General features: G+C 37.0%; 1 protein-coding gene and 1 pseudogene across 1 annotated transcript in view; both read left to right on the top strand.

Moving 5' to 3' along the window:
- The first annotated feature begins 14,455 nt into the window (after positions 1–14,455).
- Positions 14,456–14,554, top strand: LOC132287435 (small nucleolar RNA R71; annotated as a pseudogene).
- A 7,183-nt stretch (positions 14,555–21,737) lies between these two features.
- The window catches only part of LOC132283741 (uncharacterized), a 34,096-nt gene continuing 32,516 nt past the window's right edge, over positions 21,738–23,317 (top strand). The window contains exon 1 of the mRNA XM_059785753.1: positions 21,738–21,923. The gene's annotated coding sequence lies outside the window, so the exon portion shown is untranslated. The remainder of the gene's footprint in view (positions 21,924–23,317) is intronic.

The following is a 23,317-nucleotide window of genomic DNA, read 5'->3' as shown; positions in this document are numbered from 1 at the left end:
AATAGTCTGCAAGGGTTTTTAGAACTCTACTTACAAACAGTGGAGGATGAGAGAAAGAACAGGGGGGTTTGAGAGAGAACAGAGAGAGAAAAGTTAGGGTTTTGGTTAGGGTCAAAGGCTGAATCAAGGAGGAATCATTGACGCATGCTCGTGGGTTAAACTAGGAGCAGCAGAGGTCAGTAAAAGCAATTAAGGCCGTCGGAGTTGCTAGAGACGACGGTTTAAGATTTCTAAACTGAAATCAGAGGCAAGTCTCTATTCTAACTCTTCCCTTTAACCTGTGTTCTGTGCATGCCTAGGTAGAATCCAGGGGTTTAATTAATGCTAAAACATATCTGTGATGCATGTTTAAAAGCTTCGTTGAATTAAACTGTTTTGAAAATTCTTTAAGCGTTTAATTGTATCTTTCTGTATATGTTTTTAAGCCTTGTGTAATTGATATTGTTAATGCATAATGATGTCATGTAAATAATTTGGGACATTAATTGAACACTGGAACAAGTATTAAAAGAATTTTAGAGGCCTGGGTATCGCCAGAGGCGAGGAAGACAAAGCAGAAAACACAGAACGGCTCAGGGAGTGAGAGAGCAGGCTCCCAAAAGGAGGGAGCCAGCTCCCTCATCAATGGAGCCGGCTCCAAGGAGTGTGGAGCCGGCTCCTAGCTCCACAGAGCCTACTCCCAAAGTTAGGGAGCCGGCTCCCATGTTAATGAAGCAGGCTCTCAATTTGTGAGAGCCTGCTCTCGCCCCGAATTACGTTTTAACTATTTTTAGGGCATTGTTTGGACTATACAGGGTATTCCTACTTTGTTTAAACTGTTTTAAATGATGTATATGAGTGTTATAGACCTGTAAAAATATAGGGAAATAATAATTCATAAATGGGTTAAGGAATGGACAGTGTGAACTTAGGGAAAAATCTGACATATTGCATTTTGGTTGTTAATCAACTTACCTACTGGAACTTGGAGTTTCTTGTATCTATGATTTAATACTATTTAATCATATTTAAATATAGGTATAAGTGTAGTGGACTACTTGAAATTAACTATGCTTGGTTTGGAATAAGACGGTATTTAACTTGCCTACAATTGGATCAAGTTATGACTGATTTGGAGGATTAAATGCTTAATCTTATTTTATCAATTTAAAGGACTGAAATAGGATTTTTAGATCTTATATTGGATGCATAATTTGGTCATACACATGTTAGACTTTATTTATGCTAATTTTGGTATATGATTGATGAGTTACTTATTTCTGCTTTATCAATTATACGGACTTGTGTTTTGTATGCACCGGTATAGGATGGTAGCATACTAGGGACGGATTAGTTAAAAATACTAAGTCCTACCTATTTGGAAATAAGTTGGATTAACTATAACAGTTAAGTCCTACTTATATATGTGTATATGCACCGGTATGGGACGGTGGCATATTAGGGATGGCTTAGTTCAAAACACTATCACCTACCTATTCTGGGAATGGATTAGTTCAAAGCACTAAGTCCTGCCTATTCTGAAGTAAGGTGGATTAACTATAAAAGTTAAGTCCTACTTATATATATGACAGATCAATGAACATTTGAATGTCATACCTTGAACGGATTTAATATATATATCTTTATGGTGCCGTGATATGAGCTTGAGTCTCAGGATCATAGTTATGGTGCGTATATCACCTAGGATGGATAACTGGACATAGTTGTTATTCCCTGGTAGGTCTAGGTATGCATGACCACGTTACGTGCGATTTGCATGTTACCTTCTATTCAGGCTAAGGTTACACTATAGTCTAGTGAGCGTCCTATAGTGTGTATTTATATCTATATGGACTACTTTAGTTATTGTTGAGCTATCTAGGATGTATCTGCGTATATGGTTTCTGTATGGATTGTAATAGGATAGGACTTGCATGTGGGCCTGACCCACTCTTATTTTTTAGGTGTTCGTCACTTTCAGGGTTAGGGCTTGATCGTGCAGAGCAGATACAATCACTCACTCCTCCGACTACGTAGGACTGCTTTCTATGTTTAACTTTAGATTTTTATTATAGTTGTTTCCTTTTCAGTTTGGGATTTGGATAGGGGTCCACTAGATGGATTCCCGAGTTGTACAGATATTGGAAAGTTTAGAATTTATATTAATTTATAAATTTTAAGGATTATACTGTAGAATTCTTTTCAGCTTATTATTTATTTCTTTAATTCGTTCTGTATTATATGCTTATTTACATATTAATTGTTTCGTATCCCTCGGATCTGTGCTCGGACTTGATCACCCGTGGCTCTAGAATCGAGGGGTATCACAGTTGGTATCAGAGCACTCCAGGTTCAAGTGTCTCTAAGATTCTATCGTATAAGACTTCCACGTAGCGTATTCTCTTGTTTAGAGCTTAAGTTTAGGATTCGTTGTACTCCTTTACGATTCGGTTTAAGTCGTATTGATGTCTGTCTTTCTATGTTAACAGTATAGTTAACGCTAGAAGAGGACAGAACATGCAAGGAAACAGTCGACAAAGGAGAGCGGCACATAGGCAGCAAGATCGCCTACGGCGTCGGCAAATGGAGGAAGAGCAGCAACTGCCAAGGCTTCAGGAGAAGGAGCAGGAGGAAGGTGGTCAGTTGCACATCGAGTAGGAAGATGTATAGCAGACTCAAGGGTCTCAGGATCGGGGCTACAATCAAGCAGGAATCTAGAGTTTTCTCCTCAGTTAGTTTACATTATTACTCAGGCTGTAGCTGCAGGCGTAGCAACTGCACTTCAGAATCAGCCACGCGTTCAGCGGACACTCGAAGCAGTACCAATGGTGCAGAATGTGGTTAAAGTTCATTGTTTTGGCCGCGGAGAGGATGGGTATACATTTAATCAATGTCTTGGGTTAGCTCAGAGATAGCAGAATGGGGGACCACAGGTAAGACGGGATTAGCTACAGTCTAACCAGCAGAGGAGGCCATTTGGTACTTTTAGGGGTACTTGCTATACTTGTGGAGAGTATGGCCACACTTCCAAGCAGTGTCCTAAACAAGGAGATGTCGGGCCGTCCAAGCAGGAGGATACCGAACCACAAGGAGGATGGCTCTTTTAAGAGTGATTTTAATTACTAGCAGTGGTGGAGATATTAATAAAAGTGTAGTATGAATTTAATCACGTACACTAGTATTTGGTTAAAGAATATCTTACAGTTATTCGTTTGACAATTTATGGTTTAGAGAAGTTCTTAATAAAGTGAACTGGTGGTTTTGGTTTTTATATTGTGTGATGATTACACATATGGTTTTATTAAACTATTTTGGAATGTGATTGTCACAATAATAAAGGATTGTCACAGTGGAGTGATTGGTTTTGGACAGGCAAACGAATATTTGCTTGTAGGTCCATTGTGTTGAGGCGGGATGATTGTTAGGGAGTTTATAAAAGAACTTGTGTAAATCAATAAAGTAAGTTTGATTTCGAGGGAAGAATTCCTAAGATGGAGCGATAATCTAAAAGTGAGTAGATTCCGGAGCATTTTGTGTTACCTTATGTGTTTTGCTCTATGGAGCATTCAGGAGTTTTAGGTTTTGTAGTTTAGTGGACACAGGTATGTTGATAGATCTCATGGTATTGCTACACCTTTGGACAATGTTGCCATTTTACATGAGAGTGATGGGCTTGTGACACTAGATATTGGTAGACTCAGATTTCTAGCCAATCTATTGGTCCTGGACATGCACACTTATGCTGTGTTACTTGGGATGGACTAGTCATTTCACTACCATGCCCAAGTTAAATGTTTTGATGGGATTAATGTGTTCACCATACCCAGACAAGATAGGTAAGTTGTCGCTATGCCACATTCTAATGGGGTTACTAGCACTTCTTTGTTCCATATGGAGGAGGAAACGGATGAGGAGATTTCTGTATCATTAGATAGCATACCAATCGTACAGGATTTTTCGGATGTTTTTCAGGAAATTCCAGGATTGCCACCTAGTCGTGAGATAGACTTTGTGATTGACTTAGCTCCAGGCACTACACTTATTGCTAGAGCACCATACAAGATGGCACCAGTGGAGATGTGAGAGCTAAGGGATCAAATTCAGCAATTACTCAGCCAGGGTTTTATTCGTAGGAGTATTTCACCCTAGGGAGCACCAGTTCTGCTTGTGAATAAGAGGGATGGTTCACTTCACCTGTGTATAGATTATAGGGAGTTGAATAAGGTTACTATTCATAATAAGTACCCTTTTGCCCAAGATTGATGATCTTTTTGATCAGTTGAAGGGAGCTACATACTTCTCTAAGATTGATCTTCGTTTTGGATATCATCAACTTCGGGTTCGGGAGCAGGATGTTCCGAGGATAGCGTTTCTCATTAGATATGGTTCTTATGAGTTTCGTGTCATACCTTTCAGACTGACTAATGCACCTGCGGTTTTCATGGACTTAATGAACAGAGTTTTCAGGGCTTATTTAGATCAATTTGTCATTGTCTTTATAGATGACATTTTGATTTATTCAAAGTCAGAGGACGACCATGCTAGACATCTTCACATAGTCTTGCAGACGCTTCATGAGCACCAGTTATATGCCAAGTTCAAGAAGTGTGAATTTTGGCAGCGGGAAGTGAAGTTTCTGGGTCACGTGGTGTCAGAAAGGGGAATAGCGGTAGATTCAGCTAAGGTTTTAGCAGTGGTTGAGTGGGGACAGCCTACTTCACCTACCGAGATTCGGAGTTTCCTCGAATTGGTAGGATATTATCGTAGGTTCATTCAGGGGTTCTCGAAGATAGCGGGACCGCTTACTTACCTAACCAAGAAAGAAGTACGGTTCGTGTGGGATGAACATTGTCAGAAAGCTTTTGATGAGCTAAAGCGCAAGTTAACTTCTGCAACGGATTCAAGATGAAAATTTAGAGGGGCAAGAGTGAGTTTCAATAATCTACGACCATGCATGCACAACAAAACACAACAACCAACAAGTAATAAACAAACACTTCACCTTCGCAACAAATTAACAATCAACAAACTTTCTCCACATACAATGTTCCTATACTCCCATGCTATCAATAATATGCAAGAAAAGTAAATTGCCTCCACATGGGCTCACGATTTATTTAAGAATTGAAATATAAGCCTCCACGTGGGCCGACGATTTAACTAGAGATTGAGTTAAGAAAGAGCTCACAAAGGGTCCTTTAGCACTTCAATTTATTTTTCAGTTTTTAGCCTTGCAAATTTTTAGAATTTTACCTTTTTCATTTATTTTGCTTAGCTCCTTGCTTGGAATACTCCTTTGTTCACCTTCTTTTCAATGCACCTAATCAAACAAGAACCAACACAATAAGTAACCAAAATGAAAACAAAGTAAAGACGTGATCAAAATAGTACTAATTCCTAATTGATTCCACAAATATGACGTTGCCTTCAATCAATACCCGGAAACGGCGCCAAAAACATAGTGTGGCTCGGGGCATCAACCTAAACCCACAATTTGTGCCCTAAAAGATAATGGTGTAGATCTATGATGAATGTGGCCAAGTATTACATTTAGAAATTGCCACTATTACCTTTCACTAAAAATATAGTTAGGGCAAGTAGGGATCGTCCCAAAGGATTGGTGGGTCGTACAAGGTTGTAGAATCGAGATTAGGGTTAGTAGGTCGAGTGATCAAAAGATTGGTTGGTGGTTGAATTAGACTAAAACCCAGTTTAAACTAAAGTAAACAATTAAATGTAATGGAGAGAAAATAAGAGAGAGAGAGAGATCTTGGGGTTTAGAGATCACCACTAAGCATAGCTTTTCTACACCCTTAATGAATGATTAATGAGGGGGAAAACATGTATTGCAACATAGTGTGTGTGTGGTTGTTTCAATAAGCATGGATGACAAATTAAGCATATATTATCTAAGCAACATGGTGGATAGCACAATATATCAAACTAAGGCATTAATCCTTTCTTTAAGCTCACAATCCAAACACATCACAAGGTTAGAGACATATGTTACTTGCTTTCATAAGTATGGAATATCAAACAACGAGCATGGATTGTCCTCCCATTTAACATCTAAACTACAACTACACTACAATTAAGCTAATGACATGAAATTAAACTAATTAAACTAAGGGAGAGGCACAATCTATCAAGAAATCAGTATGAACCATCAAATAAACCACAAGAGCATTCCATTAAGCACTATGTCTTGACCATCTTTAGATCTATAACATTAATACACATAGACATGCATCAATAACACAAGAAATAGAGATAAACACATGAACATCTATTCTAGCATACATAGACATATGGATAGAATGAAATGATCAATTGGAAGCATTAAACCACATAAATCATTGGATAAACAATATCTATATATATAAAAGTGTCAAAACATCTATCACAATACAAATCTCCTCAAAAATACATAAATCAAGATGTAAAAAGTATGCTTAGGGCTAACTCTAGCTCCAAGAGGACGTCTAGCCACTCATGGATGGTGTCCTCCAACCCTCAAGGGCTAACTCCATGGTAGAGATTGCTCCTCTTCTTGGTTGATGGAAGAACTCCAAGCTTGTGTTTATAACCTCCTCCTTTCTTTTCTTCTTTTCTAAGAATCTCTAAAATTGTGCCTTTATCTACTCTCTAGTATATCAAGTATATCCTCTCAAAAAGTGGCTCATATTCCTAATATAGGTAGGTTAAATATCACCCAAAATGAGCTGGGCTCATACACCAATATTCCTTCCTATGATTGGATATGAGACAACTTTTAATGAGCTGGAATTTAGATTTTCTCGGGATTTAGGGAGTTCGATCGATCGAACTTGTGGTGAGATCGATCGAACATGGCTGAGATCTATCGAATTTAAGCTGGATCGATCCTTTATGGCGGCGCCTTTTTGGATAAAAACAAATCTGAGATATTTTGAAGATATTTTTGGGAAAGAGACAAATGTGGTAGGTAGGGTGGTACAAGTGGATAAGATGGAATCTTTTCGATCGATCGGAAGAAAGTTGGATCGATCGAACTTTGTGGGATCTTTGGATAAGGACAAGAGAGCTTGGATCCATCTTGAAATATTAAGATCGATGAACTTTCGATCGATCGAATATATTGTGAGATTGATCGAATATGCTAAATTTCCACCACTTGCTTCCTTTTGCCTCCACTTTGCTCCTTTCTTTGATTAATCTCAAGATTGCTTCAATTATGCTCTTATTTAGCTGAGTTAGCTTATTTTGGGGATAAGTACCTGAAAATGGAAATAATACAAAATCAATCTAAAGCGGGAAAATAAGATAAATAAAATTCGTAGAATACCTAAGTTTAAGGGGTTTAAATACGCACTTTTCAGTGCTCATCACACCCTCAAACTTAAATATTGCTAGTCCCTAGCAATGAATTAAAAAGAAAAGAAATGAAATAAACAACTATACAACTATGAACTAGAAAGCAATAAATGGATAACGCCACTTTCGTAGGGAACACGATTGTATTTAGCATATGCAACAAGCCTTTTAAACCCCTAGGTTACCCCTAGTGGACGAGTGAAGTCTCGTGAGGGTTTCCAGAAATGATACCCATAAACATTAAGCTCATTTTTTCAAAAGAGGCACCAATATTGCAAACAAGTATTGGGAGAAAACTACCTCAAGTATGCAATTTTTCAACCCTTTCCAAGCAATCTCCCAAAATTTTAACATCAAGCAAGCAAGTATGGTCCTCCACACATCAAGAAAATGATCATGTAAATCAAAACAACTCTAGAATCCTTTTTGAGTGAACCGGCATCAAGTATGTTGCTATCTTAGCCGACTAAAAAAATGATCACATCCTTACCCTCAAACTATAATACAAATCTAGTAACGATCATCAAGACAAAGAGTGGACCTTTTATTAAAGCTTTATTGTTCTAGGTGCGCTTATTCTTTTCACTCGATTTTTTTTTTTTTTTAATAGGATCAAAGATAGAAGCATGGTGCAATGTGTTGATCTATTAAGCTTTCTATCGATCCATGAGGTCGAGCGTTAGGTCAATGACTCCCAAACCAGACGGCTTTAGGGCACTAGGTGTTGAAACACCCCTAAGGACTTATAAGCTCAAATCAACTAGGCTACAAATCAAGACAACCTCCATCTAATTATTTCCCACTTCTCACCTTTTGGGAGAAGTCCTTACTTTTTATTGCTTTTGCAACTTTTCTCTTTTTTTTTTTCTTTTTTTTTTTTTCATTGAATTCATTTATTAACTTAGAGTTTAGGCCCTCCACCTTTCGGCACGAAAAGTTTAGTGCTTGATAAGGCTAGAATCCCAGCTACTTAATGAAAATGGGTTGTTATCCACCTTTATCAAAATGAAAGTTTTCAATGCACTACTATCTCAATTGGGATATAACCAATTCAATAATCAACAAAGCATGTACCCCACAAATGATGCTAGTGTGCGTCTGTGCTAGTGTAGAATATTAGAGTGAATCTCAAAACAATCACAAAATCAGGATGATGTGGACCACAAGTTCAAGCATGATATCAATCTTTCGAAAAATTTACTCCTAAATGGCATCCACAAAGCATACAAGGAGTATTGGACTCTCAAGTCTAGCAATTTTTAAATTTTAAGCAATATAGTCCTCAAAGGATCAAAATCATAACTAGTTATGGACCAATCATAGAAAATCCTTCAAATACACAAGTCATACTAAAATTTTTGAATTTAAAGCAAACACTGCAATTCACACTATTACCCCCAAACTTAAATGACACAATGTCCTTAATGTGCAAAGAGAACAAAAGGAAAGAGTATACCAGTGGAACTATAGCAAAGAATAACCGGGACAGAACTATCCAAAGTATGTGGCATAGCCCCCCCAAACTTCGGATTAACTATGGTCCTGAAAATTTGGCACTTGGATAAAACTCATCAGATAACAAAAGGGATAATAACAGTGCACAGTGGATATACAAGTGTAAATGGGATAACAATTGAAAATAGAGAGAGGTATAAGGGTGGTCCTGAAAATTTTGGGCAGTACTCTCTCTCACTAAAGTCACTGGGATGCACCTGATAGAGTTAATCACAACAGATATATCAATACAAGGTATAACATCCAAAATATAGCATGTATAAATAGAAATAATATACATCATAGGACAGTATTAGGGCCAACAGACTGGCCAAAAAAATGGAGTAACATTAATAATGTATCATATATATATAAAATGACAAGAGCAAAGGGATAGAAAGATCAGGAAGAGGAGGTAGGATAGGCAGGGAAGGCAGGGAGTGTTCCGCGGATATCTCGAGATAAGTCTCACAACGCAGCCATGACATCGGTACGGAGAGATGAAATGTCAGCTCGGATGGAGACAGCATCCTCTCGGATAGAGACTGTGTCGGTGCGGATAGATACTACAGCATCCTCTAAAGCCTGGAGTCGCTCTCTAAAGCCAGGTGTCTGTGCTGGAGCCTCAGGTACCTCTAGAGCGGGAGAATGATGATCCTGAGCTTGCTCCTCATCCTGAATGGGCGACCCAGTCGGAGAGTGATGCTCCTGGTCCTCTGCTGGCTGCTCTAAGTCAATATCCATGTGCATGGCAGGCGGATCGACTGGTATATCATCCGCCACCTGTGCTGCTACTGCTGCCACTGCCTGCTCCATTTCCTCTCTCTCTAACTCCTCAGTTGCCTCGACAACGTCGTCCTGTAGGCTCTTGATAAAAGCTTGGTAACTCTTATCCCAATCCTTCTTCTTGAATGGACAGACCCCAGTCTCAGTACGCTCCCGTGGCTGGAAGGGATAGCGCTGGTCTCTCAGAATTTGTGCGATGAAATGGCTCAATGGGAGATACTTAGCCCTTTTGGGCTTGGCGTTGCTGATATGGTCAACATACAGCTTCATCATAACGTTCCAGGTGAGCGCAGGAATGGATATCCAATACCCTGTATAGAAGGCGTATAAGGCTGACAGAAAGTCGCTGCGCCTCTGTATCTTGTGGCCGGCCATGAAAACATTTCAGTATAGCACCGAATTGAAGAACCACAGGTCGTCTAGCAGATAAGTCCGGGTGGCGAAAGTCTCGCCACCGGCATAGTGACCTGTGAGGGCAACGACCATGTCTGTATGTGGGCCTCCATAGAGTAGGATAGGTATCCTAGAGATCAGGAGGGCAGACGTGTGGACAACGGCAGGATCTGGAAAGGGTGTCCACCGTGATAGTGATATGGTGGCCATCAATGGTAATCCGCAGCTCTGCTAGGTTACTCGGGGCAGGTCGGAGGTTCTGGAAGAACATCCGGTCCAACCTCGGGTACACTGGGTATATGACAGGGGCTAGTATGGCTGAGATGCCCCTCCGGTCTATATCGTCATATGCTGCTCTAGTAAGAACAGACCGGGAGAAGAAGTCTATGTTAAAGACCGACTCGTGCACCACTCGAAGGCGTGAATATCTCAGCAATGGCCGGTCTAAGTGCTAGGCTGGCTGAGCTGGCGGTGGTGATGGAGATGGTATGTGCTCAGCCTCAGCGTCAGCTTGTGAAGAAGATGCCTCGGCTGAAGACTGTAGTCGACTGTCAACTAGAGACTAAGGTGGAGTGGGCTCTGCTGGCTTCTCCTGAATGGGGTCCTGGGCGTGAGATGGACCTGCCTCGTCGTCCCAACTCCACCTAGGCCTCCGATGATAGTGTCCACGAGCAACAGTCTTGACCTTAGCCATGGTCTGCAAAATAAAAAGAAAACTTGCAAAAAGGAATCAGTGCCAGTATAAAAAATTACAGCACAATTAATAGAATCATGTATGTCAAAATAGGATACACAAAGCAGATAGGAAACATGAATCTATGCAAGTGACAAGGAATAAGTGACATGATGTGAAGCATGCTAGATAGTATAAGTATGGAATGCATCCAATGTGGAAAACACAAGCATTAGGCATGTATGAGATAGCATGAAACACAAGAGATGGTGTGTGAAATGTGTGAAGTATATCTGTAAAGTTCAATCGATCACAAAATGTGAGATCGATACAAGTTTGATCAATCAAGAATAAGTGAGATCGATCTGTTACAGATCAATCGAAGAAAAAGTTCGATCGATCGAACTGTGAGGTGAAACTCGAAAAGTCACAGATCTGTGACGTGGATGGCACGGGGCCTTCACGAACATGGTCATGGGCCCATCTACACATCAAAGCATCAACATTAGTCACTTGATTCTGCCCGTGACCCCCGAAATCAAATCAAAAATCAAAAATCAAAAACATATAAAACCATATATGCATATATATACATATATATACAAAGCTTCAAAACGTCATCAATTGCAAAATTCATGTTCAAGACACCTTAGATCTAACATTTAAAGCATGGATTTATGTAATTAAAGCTTGAAATCAAGAGGGATTCGGATCTCACCTATAAACCGAGAGAGAAGTTGAGTTACGAAAGGGTAAGATGTGAATGAGATCTACGATGGAAGAAAGAGAGAATCGACGCTTGGGATGATCGCCGAAGTCTCGCCGGAAATGGATAAGATGGGTTGTGCAGCGGCGAAGGGAATGAGGGAGAATATGTTAGATCGATCTTTGAATTGATCTACAAACCCCTTGACTTGATTTTTTAAAAACATTCCGTCACCAGTTCGATTGATTTCTCCTCACTAAAAGACAAAATGTTTGGAAGGTTTTGAATTTTTTTTTTTTTTTAATCACAGAATAAACACAATAAAATAATTATTATTTTAAATTTAAAATTCAAAACAAGATAAACTTAAAACAGTAAATTAAAGAACAGAGATCGATCTCTCCAAGATCGATCAAAGAATGACTCCGATCGATCGAACATTCAAAAATCTACAGACAAGTTCGATCAATGGGACAGAGAGCCTTTTGATGCAGGTTTAAAATTTTTCTAAGTGTTGGACACTGCAGATCGATCCAATGGTGAAGTTGAATTGATCGAAGAACTTCAGATCGATCTAAGAAAGTCTTCAATTAATGGGACAGAGAGCTGAAATATGCAGGTTTTTCTTGATCGATGGGACAGAGGGTGATTTGGATGCAGGTTTGATGCAGGTATGGAGTTCGATCGATCGAACTCATTTTGCGATCGATCGAACTTATGCAAAATGCTCAATTTCAACATAAAAGTGCATGCAATCCTAATCACAGTTCCTAGCAGTGCATATGAACCCAAAGCCAATATCTAGACTTCGCAAGAAATGAAATTTAAAACAGAAATGAGGGAGGAATAGGGTTGTGACACCCTACGAAATGTACTAGCCTTTAACGTCTCTAGCAAGACGTTGGGCTCTTTTAGCCTGGATCAAACATCTTGTAGTGCATCCCCTCCTTGATGGGGTGATGAGTGTTTTAAACTCCATCCAACAAATGGTTCTCTAGAAAACTTGTTGGATTAAGCTCAAAAGAAATTTTTGGTCTTTGGTCACAATAATCTTTGGGCTTCCATGCCCTTTCAAAGCAATAATTTGAAACAATTTTCTTAGAATACAGGGTTGAAGATGAACTTTTTGAAACTTCGATCTCACGCAAAAACTCAATTCCTTCACATTTAAGGTCATGACATTTCTCCACAACATTAACTTCTTCATGCTTGTCAAATGAATTGGGGGTCGGATTGAAGATATTTAACTTCACCTTCATGTGACCAAATGAGATCTTCATTATCCCCGTCCTACAATTAATGTTGGCATTCGCGGTTGCCAAAAAAGGCGGCCAAGGATAACAGGAATTTGGCTCTTAGGATTCGGGACCGGTTCTATTTCAATAACAACGAAATCAACGGGGAAGAAAAATTTATTAATCTTAATCAATACGTCCTCAATGATACCCCTAGGCTTTTTGATAGATCGGTCGGCAAGTTGCAAAACCACCTACGCCGGTTTCAAGTCTCCTAAGCCTAATTTGACATATACTGAGTATGGAAGAAGATTAACACTTGCTCCTACGTCAAGAAGAGCTCAATTAATGATATGATCTCCAATTATGCATGAAGTGGTAGGTGAACCGGGGTCCTTAAACTTCGGAAGAGTGTTATGCTGCAAAATTGAGCTTACTTGCTCGGTTAAGACCACTTTCCTAGGTGCTTGGCTTTTGCTCTTCCTCTTTTGGGTGCATAAGTCTTTCAGAAACTTGGCATAAGCTGGAATTTGCTTGATTGCATCCAAAAGGGGAAGATTGACTTTCACTTGCCTAAACACATCCATAATTTCATTTATTTTGGCCTTTTGCTTGTCAATTGAAATGGATCCTTTTAAGGCATCCGGGAATGGAGCTCTTGGCTCAAAAACCTTTTCAGAAATTTTCTTTGAAGTCTCTTCAACACAAGAAGTTTTGAAATCATGTTGCAAATTTTTCTTTTCAAAATCACTTTTCAAAATATTCTCATTTGAAAGATCATGCATATGCAATGAAGGAGAGATATGATGAGAAACGGGACGGGTGTCATCTTGTGGTTGCACCGGTTCACTCTCTTCATTGGACATACCCACTTGGTTGTCCGCAATCTTCCCACTTCTCAAGGTAGTCACCGCATTGACATGCTCTATTGTGTGACCTTCCGATGAGGAATGAGTCTCCACAACACATTGTTGCTTTTGTGGGGCATTCAAAGGCATTTTCCCTTTCTTTCTAGTATTTAAAGTACTAGCTATTTGCCCTACTTAGGTTTCTAGCTTAGCAATGGATTGAGAATGAGAATGAAACAATTGAGTATTCGCCTCTAGAGTGCCTATAGCGGTCAAAATTTTCTCTTCAAAAGCGGGACTTCTAGCATTTCCTTGAGAATATGATGGTTGATTAGGAAAATGAGAATTAGAGAATTGGTTTCCTTGTGATTGAAATGGTCTATATCCTTGGGAACCTTGGCTTTGCATCGAAGGTGGAACATACTTCCCTTGGAAACCACCTTGGGGAGGGTTTGAGCCTTCCCCTTGGTTTCTCCAAGAGAAATTCGGGTGATTCCTCCAACTAGGATTATAATGATTGCCATAAGGATTGTTCCCTTGATTAACAAAAGCTGCATTGACTTGTTCATGATGCTCACTTTGCACACGTCTATGGGGACAATTAGAAGCAGAATGTAAAACACTTGAACAAGTCATACATGTCTCATTGGATGCATAATAGGAATGGTTAGGAACGGAAGATACTTGATTTGCCGAGTTTTGGTTGATCAAGAATTGATCAAACCTTTGAGATAAGGATTTCACCTCGGCGGCTATTTCATTGGAATGGTCAACTTGATGTAAGCCAATACTCTTCCTTTCACTTAAATTCCTACCATTCTTGGATGATAAAGTTCGATGCAAAGAATTCTCACTCATGCTCTCATAAAGACGCCACACGTCATCCTCATGCCTATCAATGTAAAAGCCACTCATGGAAGCATCAATCATGCCCTTATAATTGTCCAATAAGCTCTTGAAGAAATATTGAACTAATTGCCATTTGGGCATGTCATGATGTGGACACTTCCTAAGCAATTCATTGAATCTTTCCCATACCTCATGGAACGTTTCCCCATCCCCGTGTGAAAACTCTCGAATTGAGGTTCTCATGGCATTGGTCTTAGAAACCGGATAGTACTTTTTCAAGAACTCTTGTTGCATTTCTGCCCAAGAAGTTATTGAAAAAGGCCTAAGATTGTTAAACCAATATTTTGTCTTGTCTTTAAGGGTAAATGGAAAAGGTTTAAGCCTTAAAACCTCTTCTGGTATGTCCGTGTATCTCACGGTGGAACATACTTCAAGAAACTCATCCAAATACTTGTAAGGTTCTTCACTTGGAAGTCCATGATAGTTAGGAAGCATTTGAATAGTTTGTGGTTTGATATCATAGAGGTGTGCTTTAAATGGTGGCAATTGAATGCATGTGGGTGCATTGTATTCATTAGGCACATAGTGATCTTTTAAAGCAAGGAGAGGATTAGCAATTGGAGGTGTAACATGGGCACCTTGATTGCCTTGAATGATGGGAGGTGGTGGAGCATAGATTGGCCTTAGCATTCCCAATGGAACTTGGCCTTGTTGTTGTGGTGGGTGAATGAATGGCATCGGCATACCTAATGGTACTTGCATGTTATCATGATGCACATTTGGGTGGAGATGCCTTGTTGGTCTATGTGACCAGGGTCCTCCACATGGTTCTCATTATATCCTTCCATTGATGAAATGGATTAACTAGAACTTCCTCTTCCCCTAGGGTTTCGAACAACGGATTCAAGATGAAAATTTAGAGGGACAAGAGTGGGTTTCAATGATCTACGACCATGCATGCACAACAAAACACAACAACCAACAAGTAATGAACAAACACTTCACCTTCGCAACAAATTAACAATCAACAAACTTCCTCCACATACAATGTTCATATACTCCCATGCTATCAACAATATGCAAGAAAAGTAAATTACCTTCACGTGGGCTCACGATTTATCTAAGAATTGAAATATAAGCCTCCACGCAAGCCGACGATTTAACTAGAGATTGAGTTAAAAAAGAGCTCACAAAGGGTCCTTTAGCACTTCAATTTATTTTTCAGTTTTTAGCCTTGCAAATTTTTAGAATTTTGCCTTTTTCCTTTGCTTTGCTTAGCTCCTTTCTTGGAATACTCCTTTACTCACCTTCTTTTCAATGCACCTAGTCAAACAAGAACCAACATAATAAGTAACCAAAATGAAAACAAAGTAAAGACACGATCAAAAGAGTACTGATTCCTAATTGATTCCACAAATACGACGTTGCCTTCAATCAATCCCCGGCAACAGCGCCAAAAACTTAGTGTGGCTCGGGGCGTCAACCCAAACCCACAGTTTGTGCACCAAAAGATAATGGTGTAGATATATGATGAATGTGGCCAACTTTTACATTTAGAAATTGCCACTACTACCTTTCACTAAAAATATAGTTAGGGCAAGTACGGATCGTCCCGAGGGATTGGTGGGTCGTACAAGGTTGTAGAATCGGGATTAGGGTTAGTAGGTCAAAAGATTGGTTGGTGGTTGAATTAGACTAAAACGCAATTTAAACTAAAGTAAACAATTAAATGTAAATGGAGAGAAAATAAGAGAGAGAGAGATCTTGGGGTTTAGAGATCACCATTAAGCATAGCTTTTCTACACCCTTAATGAATGATTAATGAGGGGGAAAACATGTATTACAACATAGTGTATGTGTGGTTGTTTCAATAAGCATGGATGACAAATTAAGCATAAATTGTCTAAGCAACATGGTGGATAGCACAATATATCAAACTAAGCCATTAATCCTTTCTTTAAGCTCACAATCCAAACACATCACAAGGTTAGAGACATATGCTACTTGCTTTCATAAGTATGGAATATCAAACAACGAGCATGGATTGTCCTCCCATTTAACATCTAAACTACAACTACACTACAATTAAGCTAATGACATGAAATTAAACTAATTAAACTAAGGGAGAGGCACAATCCATCAAGAAATCAGTATGAACCATCAAATAAACCACAAGAGCATTCCATTAAGCACTATGTCTTGACCATCTTTAGATCTATAACATTAATACACATAGACATGCATCAATAACACAAGAAATAGAGATAAACACATGAACATCTATTCTAGCATACATAGACATATGGATAGAATGAAATGATCAATTGGAAGCATTAAACCACATAAATCATTGGATAAACAATATCTATATATATATATGTGTCAAAACATCTATCACAATACAAATCTCTTAAAAAATACATAAATCAAGATGTAGAAAGCATGCTTAGGGCTAACTCTAGCCCCAAGAGGATGTCTAGCCACTCATGGATGGTGTCCTCCAACCCTCAAGGGCTAACTCCATGGTAGAGATTGCTCCTCTTCTTGGTTGATGGAAGAACTCCAATCTTGTGTCTCTAGCCTCCTCCTTTCTTTTCTTCTTTTCTAAGAATCTCCAAAATTGTGCCTCTATCTACTCTCTGGTATATCAAGTATATCCTCTCAAAAAGTAGCTCATATTCCTTATATAGGTAGGTACCCCTAATTTTAAAAAAGATAGTGTCGGTATTAATTTATTTGTTTTAATTACATTTTTAATTGTTTAATTGATTATTTGACTAATTGTTTATGTGTTTAATTGAATTAAGTGTTACTTGATTAATTGATTATCTGTCTAGGTGTTATTTGTATTATTTGTTTATCTGATTGTGCTTAAATGATATGTTTAATTAATTGTGATTAATTGTAGATTAAATGATTAAATGATTAAATGTTTTATTTTATTTTATTTTATTTTATTTTACGGTTATGGTTAGTAGTAATGGGCCAACCGATTAGGTCACCTGGACTACTTTGATAGGAGGTTTAATAGGTATGGACAATTACTCATGGATAGTTGTTTATGTATATATATAGATATATATGTATATACATATATAAAAGGAAAATAATTTATTAATTACTTTTATGGTTACTTTTGTATTAATATTTAATCTAATGTATATATTTTATATATTTATATAATAAAGGTATACATAGATTTTATACGTATCATGTTTTAAGTTACCTTTTAATATTATGGTAACTTAAGTGTTATTAAATAATCTGTTAATAAATAATTTGATGTATATATTTTATTTATTTAATAAGGATATACATAAATTATATACGTAACATATTTTAAGTTACCTTTTCAATATTTTAATTTTTATTTTCTTTATTAAGTTGACTTGGATTGGGAAAAGGAATAGAGTTATTATTTAGCCTATAAATATATAACTATAGGTTGTAAAAAATGGTTAAAATATATCACATAATATATTTTAGAGAGAGAGAGTTAGAGAGAGAAGGAAGAAGAGGAATGAAGAAGGAAAAGAGAATCTTTAGAGAAGAAAATCAAGGAAGAAGAAGTTAAACTTTCGATCCGAAAGTTTAAGGCAAGTTCTTCTTCTATCTCTCTCCCTTAGATTTGTGTTTCTATACATGCTTAGGAGATTCCAGGATTCTTAAACATATAAAACTAAATAATTATGCATGTTTAATTGGATTAGAACATATGTTTTATTGAATTTGGTTCATATTTGTTCTTGTTATATGAATTGTTAAATTCATGGATTTGATCTGGTTTCTTTATGAATTTTTACATGTTTTAAATAATGTAATTTTCATATATGTGGATTGATGGAACTTAGAAACATGCCTAGGAATCCTTAAACAATAAAGATTGGGTTCACAGTAAAATTCTGGGGTGAATCGTGTAAACAGTGTTTGATTCGTTGATACAGTGCTCGAGCCTTGGAGACAAAGCTCGAGCCATAGAAGAAAAGCTCGAGCCTTGGATGTAAAACTCGAGCCTCGGATGTAAAGCTCGAGCAATGGACAGGAAGCTCGAGCCTTGGACAGAAAACTCGAGCAATTAGGACAAAAGCTCGAGCCTTAACTGGGGAAGTTTCGTAAACAGCGTCAAATTAATTTTAAGTGAATTTTAGGGGTCCTAATCATTAAATAAGGACTAGGTACGAGTTTAAACAAATTCTAATCAGACTTAAATGTAACAATGCATGCTATTTGAATTCTTTAAGGAATGAATGGATTTAATCTTTGTAAATTGTTCTAACAATTGAGATTAAATGTGTGACATAAATTGGATATGTAGAATGCTTACTTGGCTGTATAATAAAATATCAGCATGTTTAAGACTCAGTTTGTGTAGGATATGATATAGGAAGCTTAAATAGATTATAAGTGATTCATATTCTGTGATAGCATGACATTATGTTATTATATTTATTTCTGGATTATTTGATGTATTTCCTTAATCGTTACATCAATTATTGGATTGTGAGGGTGCAGTGCACCAGTATGGGATGGTGGCACTCTAGGGATAGATTAACTTATCAGTTAAGTCCTACCGATTTTGTATAAAGGAATGGATTAACTAAAATATTAAGTTCTACTTATATTCAAGTCAGGTCAGCTGAACAAGTTGAATGACTTATAGAGGATTACATTTTACTGGATAAGATGGTTACTGGATTATATATATATATATATATATATATAATTATATGCCATGATATGAGGTTGAGTCTCAGGATCAGTGGTTAGGATGCATATATCACCACGGATTTGTAGCTAGATATAGTGTAGTTGTGTGCCCTGGAAGGTCTAGGTACTCATGCCCACTATATGTGCATTTTGCATGTTGTCTATTATTCACGTTGAGGTAACCCTATAGTCTAGTGAGGTTCCTTTAGTGTGTGTGTGTGTAAATTTATACGAACTACTAGTTATTGTTGGATTGACTATGATATATACGCGTATCGAATCTCTGCTTGGATTGTAGTAGAGTAGAACTTGTTTGTTGGTTTGACCTACCATTATTGTTTTTAGGTGTTCTTCAGGTGTAGAGGATTGTTTGTGCCAAGCAGGGATCAGTCTGTTTCACTCTTCCGAGTCTACTTAGGAGATTCATTTATGTTTTATCTTTTAGACGTAAATAGTCGTTATGGTTATTTATTCAATTGTAATTTTTTAGGGGTCCACACAGTATGGATTCTCGAGTTGTATATTAGAAGATTTATGGTATCAGAATATTTTATTATTTAATGGAAATTTATTCTGAGGATTTATTGGATTATCATTTTGATGTTCATTTCAGCATTTTTTATTTATTCTTATTTATCCTCTTGTATTTTGTGTTCGGTTATCTTCGATTTGTTTTTGATATCCCTTTGTATTCGGGCGTGGGCCTGGCCAACCCGTATTCGGAAATCCGGGGGTATCACACTTTGCTGCTTTTCGTCCTTGTGGTCGCTAACATTCTTCAACATCCGTTGGATTATTTTTGCCTATGTGCGCTGATCCTTTAACCGAACTTGGTGTCGTTGCTGCATTACTTGATGGAGTTGATGGGTTTGAGTAACTGACAGGTTCACTATCATTAATGTGGATTCCACTCATCTTCTTCGGTTGTTTTTTTGGATGTCAATTCTTTTTGATAATGTAAATGTCATTTATTGTTGCTTTTCAAAATGTTCCAACAATTGTCAAACTTAAATTTGGTGTTATTTTGATGAGAGAACAACTCTTTGGCTGTTATCATCTAAAAAAATAAAAATTAATAATTATTAGAAGACAAATATTTAAAATATCTACCAATTAAATTTAATATAAGAAATAACTTACCTTGTACTCATTGTCTTGCCCGCTGGGGTAATTCCTTTCGATTTGGGCATGCATCCAGAAAATTTGGTAATCATTTGTTGTATGAAGGACCAACGATTCAAACAAGCGTTATGATTTCTTTTAGGTATACCAACACCACTAATGTGTTGCTCAAAATTTTCATGAATTCAGATCCATAACACTGTCTTTTGTTGGTCTGAATCGATGATCGCATCAGTACTAATGGCCATCTAAGCATAACATAAAAGCCTCATCTTCAACCGTGGACCAATTAGGAGGCCGAATAGCCTTTTGCTTTCTAGGAGGTTGGGAGTTACTGGATTGTGGCACTTTATTAGGAATGGGCGAAACTTGAGAAGGTTGATGAGACGGAAATTGAGATTATTCTCCAACAAATTGGGATTCTTCTCCAACAAATAAAAAGGGATCAAAATTATCATTTGATTGGTTGAATTGGGAGTTGTAGTTGTAATATGGTAGTGTCGGATCCATGTAATTGAACTTGAGTAAAAAATATAACTAAAAGATTGAGAAAATGACTTAGTGATTGTACTTGTAGGTTGAAGACTAGAGGTTGATGTGAGGTGAATAATAGTAGGGGTTGATGTATTTATAGAGGAAAAATGAAAGGTTTTTTTTTAAATAAATAAATATATATATAAAATTATTTTAAAAAAAATAAAAAAAATTAGGTTTTTGTGCCAATATAGCCGTTAAGGCACTATTTAGGTCAGCCAAACAGTGCCTAAAACGGCTATATGTCAGTAAGAATATTTTAAAAAGTAATTTAAAAAAAAAACAGTTTTCGTAATTTTTTTTAAAACTTTTTTTGCCCAAAAAAGCCTTTAAGGCACTGTTTGGCTAAGCCAAACAGTGCCTTAACAAAGAGACCAAAAAAAGCCAAAAATATGTTTATTTATTTATTTATTTTTATTTTTTCCTCCAGACAAACATACCATTAGGAATAGTGTTTTGGGCAGAACAAAAAATAAAAACAAAAATGATGCGGGCTCACATGGCAGGCCCACGGCTCGCCAAGAGGGTCACGATTTTCAGCGACCATTCCGTGACCTAATGGGTGGGGCCTAATTTTTGGTGATGCTATTGGAAGAGTCCAATAGGGAAATCCAGCCCAGAATCGCTGAATTTGAGACCATTAGACCTGCTAAGTATTTTATTTATAATTTAAAATTTTGAAGTAAATTGTCCCGTAAATTTTGACTATTTTTATAAAAATTAAAAAATACTCTTAATAAAATTTGTGCATTGTTTTTAATTTTTTTTTTTCATTTTGCTTTAAGAATATTTTAAATATTTCAATCTTTAAATTGAGAAAATGTTGTTATTTGCTCAATTTGAAACATGGAGGGAGGCTTTCTTAATTTTTTTTAGGTTTTTCATATATAATAGTGGTTTTGATTTGAAATTTTTTTTTCTTTCAAATACTGAATTTTAAATAAGAAAAAAAGACTTAATTTTGTTACAAGATAATTTTCAAAATATTGTGTTTGGTCATTTGGGTCATTTCAACCAACAGGACAAACACGCTCTTAAAATTAGCGCGAAAAAGCAGCAAAAATTGAAGCGTCAATTGACAAACACAACCCTAGTCCTACTCTGGAATTGTCTGTGTGTTGTGTTTTAGACTGGGTTCGACAAAAGCGAAGCGTTTCAAATCATCAAATGAAACCCTAGATTGTGGGCATTCGTCATCTTCACCGATCTTCCAGAACCTGCTATCCGCCATTAAAGCTCCTGAGGTACCCCTTTCTCTCTCTCTCGCCTGCACTGAATTGTTTATTTTCTGTTTTTATTTTTTATTTTTATAACCGAGTGGTGGGTAAGACTAGGGTTTCTAGACGTATTTGCTGAATCAGTGACATTTCTTTAATTATATAGGTATGTTGTCATGTTGGGATTTTATAGGAAGCAACCTCCTTTTTGCATAACCTCTTGCATTTTATTATTATTATTTTGTTAAATTTGTGCGAAAAAGGAAGTATGGAAATCATTTTGCACTGTTTCCTAAGAATCACCTTTTTTTTTTTTTTCTTTTTTTTCAATTGTGCTTTGGAAAAAAAATTGGAGAATGCCAAAATTTCCAAATATACAGAAAATGCAGTAAATACACTTTTATTTATTTATTTTGGGTAGAAAATGCAGGAAATTACTTGTAGAGAATGCAGGAAGCAGAAAACTGTTTCTTAATACATATAAACGCGTTTGCGTACCGTATAGCTTGTGATGCATATTTAGTTGTTCTTTCGTTTTTATGAGTAACAAAACAATAGTAATTTAGTAAAGGTATTTTATAATTTCTGTAAACTGGAATTAGAATCATCGAATTCATTGGCAATGAAAATATGACGCATTATGAGTGACAAAACAATAGTAATTTAGTAAAGGTATTTTATAATTTCTGTAAACTGGAATTAGAATCATCGAATTCATTGGCAATGAAAATGTGATGCAGATGTATTTCTGGCGAATGTATTCTTCAGTGAAGAAACTCTTAGAAACAATATGAAGTCTGGATGGATCTTTTGTGCAATTTATTCTGATGAACATGTCCTTATTTCATTTTGTTTTAAGTAGGGTTACCTATTCTAGTTAATTTGATTTGATTTTTAGCATTCTTGTGTTTTAGGGTTTTAATCCACCGCTACTAAAAGGTTTATGTTGTCTGCTTGTTCATTTGTCTTCAAAACCTTTAAAATATGGAGTTGATTCAAATTACTTGGAGATGGAAATTGATAATTGTCAGATCAGCATAACATTTAAAGACATATGCAGTCTCTCTGATATACTCTTTGAAGGACTTGTAAAGAGGTTTGAACAGTTTTTCTCTGCTTTACTTGATGTTTCTGCAAGTCGAGCCAATGGACAAGCTAATTTTCCCCCCTTGTGCATTCAATTAACCAACTTACATATATTTTTTTTGATAAGTAAAAATAACATTAAAAAAAGCGTTCAAAAGGGGAACACGTCCCAATTACAAAAGTGGAACCGGGACTAATGCCCCAAAGAATCCAAGAAAGTAATTAAATCATCATAAGAAGAACAAAAGCTCCTCTTCACATAATTGAAAAGAGAACGAAGAATGTAAAGTTTGACCATTGGTGTAGGCGACTCTTTCCCTTCGAACATTTTGCTA

The sequence above is a fragment of the Cornus florida genome, unplaced genomic scaffold, assembly GCF_030987335.1.
Source record: "Cornus florida cultivar Cherokee Brave unplaced genomic scaffold, ASM3098733v1 CherokeeBrave_3.0.0_Hap2_Chr11, whole genome shotgun sequence".
Taxonomy (NCBI): domain Eukaryota; kingdom Viridiplantae; phylum Streptophyta; class Magnoliopsida; order Cornales; family Cornaceae; genus Cornus; species Cornus florida.
This window is presented reverse-complemented; position numbering and strand designations above follow the sequence as displayed.